Source organism: Mandrillus leucophaeus, unplaced genomic scaffold (genome assembly GCF_000951045.1).
Source record: "Mandrillus leucophaeus isolate KB7577 unplaced genomic scaffold, Mleu.le_1.0 Scaffold578, whole genome shotgun sequence".
NCBI classification, from domain to species: Eukaryota; Metazoa; Chordata; class Mammalia; order Primates; family Cercopithecidae; genus Mandrillus; species Mandrillus leucophaeus.
In genome coordinates this window covers 331097-333952 of record NW_012106230.1, presented here as the reverse complement: position 1 = coordinate 333952, position 2856 = coordinate 331097, and the positions used below count along the sequence as shown (strand labels likewise).

Below are 2856 nucleotides of genomic sequence, written 5' to 3'. Positions count from 1 at the left end.
GTTTGTCTATTATTGGTGTATAGGAATGCTTGTGATTTTTGCACATTGATTCTGTATCCTGAGACTTTGCTGAAGCTGCTTATTAGCCTAAGGAGATTTTGGGCTGAGACGATGGGTTTTCTAAATATACAATCGTGTCATCTGCAAACAGAGAGAATTTGACTTCCTCTCTTCCTATTTGAATACCCGTTATTTCTTTCTCTTGCCTGATTGCCCTAGTGTCCCAGGTCGAGTTCAGACTGCTGTGCTGGCAGAGAGAATTTGAAGTCAGTGGATCTTAGCTTGCGGGGCTCTGCGGGGGTGGAATCCACTCAGTTAGACAACTTGGTTCCCTGGCTTCAGCCCCCTTTCCAGAGGAGTGAATGGTTCTGTCTCGCTGGCACTCCAGGTACTACTGGGGTATGAGAAAAAACTCCTGTAGCTAGTTTGTTGTCTGCCCAAATGACCGCCCAGTTTTGTCCTTGAAACCTAGGGCCCTGGTGACAGAGACACCCAAGGGAATCTCCTGGTCTGTGGGTTGTGAAGACAGTGGGAAAAGCGTAGCATCTGTGCTGGAATGCACTGGTCCTCATGGCACAGTCCCTCAGGGCTTCCCTTGGCTAGGGGAGGGAGTTCCCCGACCCCTTGTGCTTCCTGGGTGAGGTGACGCCCCACCCTGCTTCGGCTCGCCCTGTGTGGGCTGCACCCACTGTCTAACCAGTCCCAGTGAGATGAGCTGGGTACCTCAGTTGGAAATGCAGAAATCACCCACCTTCTGCATTGATCTTGCTAGGAGTGGCAGACCGGAGCTGTTCCTATTCGGCCATCTTGCCAGCCTCCCCACTTGACTTTTATTAAGAGTGGCCTCCAACCCACCCTGTCTTAGGAGAGACTCTAACTCCCCTAAGTTGGGCCTCTAACCCAATCCCATTCTTTACCCAGGCACCTCACCACTTACCTAAAGTTGTCCAATCTGTGCTGCAGTCTATTTCCTTTGGGTTAGGGGCCTCCTCAGTACTGTCCCTTTTGTGGTTCGCAAGAAAGATGTTACCAGACCCCACCGCTTACCCAAAGTTAGCCTTTGGGTCAGGGTTGCTGCACTAAAGTCCCTGCTGTGGTTACCAGAAATATGTCATAGAAAGGGGTCCTGATCCAGATCTCAACAGAGGGTTCTTGGATTTCACACAAGAAAGAATTCAGGGCGAGTCTGCAGTGTAAAGTGAAAGCAAGTTTATTAAGAAAGCAAAGGAATAAAAGAACGGCTACTCCACAGGCAGAGCAGCCCAGAGGGTTGCTGGTTGCCCATTTTTATGGTTATTTTTTGTTAATTTGCTAGACAAGGGGTGGATTATTCATGCCTCCCTTTCTTAGACCACATGGGGTAATTTCCTGAGTTGCCGGGGCATTTGTAAATTGTCATGGCACTGTTGGGAGTGCAGGGGTGAGGATGACCAGAGGTCACTCTCGTTGCCATTTTGGTTTTGGTGGGTTTTGGCCGGCTCCTTTACTGCAACCAGTTTTATCAGCAAGGTCTTTATGACCTGTATCTTGTGCTGACCTCCTATCTCATCCTGTGATTTAGAATGCCTTAACTCTCTGGGAATGCAGCCCATTAGGTTTCAGCCTTATTTTACCTATCTCCTATTCAAGATGGAGTTGCTGTGGTTCACATGCCTCTAACAGAAGGAATGGGGAGCAGCACCTTCCAGGCACTGGGGAAGATGCTAGCAAAAAAAGAAGTATGTTAACTGCATGACCTGCTCAGGCCAGGACAGGTTGTCTACTGTAAGAAAAAGCTTGGTGTGATAAAAAAGCAACAGACACCTTTAATAATGAGTGGTGGGGAAAACTGGGTTGAGGGAGAACTGGAGAGTCTGCCTGTCTAAAATAGTAGCTGCAACTCAGCACCAGACGATTATGGCTGAGAATAAGAATAGTGATTTCTTTCATTTTTCCTTCCCAGAGAAACTGGGAATATTAAATTTTAAAATGTGATTTTGCTAAAGTCTAAATGTTAGTGTTCCCCCCTGCCAAGTTCATATGTTAAAATCCAAACTCCATAAGGTGATGTTATTAGGAGGTGGGGCCTTTGGGAAGTGATTAAGTCATGAGGGTGGAGTCTTTATGAATGGTATTAGTGCCCTCATTAAAACAAAAACCAATAAACAAACCCAGAGTTCCCTTGCCCCTTCCGCCATGTAAGGACACAGTGAGAAAGTGCCACCAATGAACCAGGATGTGGGCCCTCATCAGACACTGAAGCTTCCATGCAGCAAGAATGACCATGCCAAATGCAGGCCCTTCTACGCTGGACTTCCCAGCTTCTAGAACCATGAGAAATAAATTTCTGTGGCTGGGCCTAGTGCCTCGCACCTGTAATCCCAGCACTTTGGGATGCTGAGGCAGGAGAATCACCTGTGGTCAGGAGTTCGAGACCAGCCTGGCCAACATTGTGAAACCCAGGTGTGGTGGTGGGTGCTTCCACCTAAAAAAAAAAAGAAAAGAAATTTCTGTTTATAAGCCATTCTGTTTATGGTATTTTTGCAGCCCAAATAGCTAAGACATTATCTCACCAAATTTTTTATGTTGGCTAGAAAATTTAAACTTAGAATGCTTGTAACTGCCCAATGGGTTCACCTTGCCCACTGTCTAGACAGAGACGATTTATTAAGACAAAGGAAATGCAGTAGAAAAAGAGTAATTGATGCAGAGCCGGCTGTGAAGGAGACCTGAATTTTATTATTACTCAAATCAGTCTCCCCCGAGCATTCGGGGAGCAGAATTTTTAAGGACAACTTGGTGGGTGGAGGGAAGCCAGTGAGCCAGGAGCGCTGATTGGTCAGAGATGAAATCATGGGGAACTGAAGCTGTCTTCTT

General features: G+C 46.8%; 1 protein-coding gene across 1 annotated transcript in view; it reads right to left on the bottom strand.

Moving 5' to 3' along the window:
* LOC105552858 (olfactory receptor 476-like) overlaps positions 1-2856 on the bottom strand; it is an 8758-nt gene that overhangs the window by 290 nt on the left and 5612 nt on the right. The gene's annotated exons all lie outside the window — the stretch shown is intronic.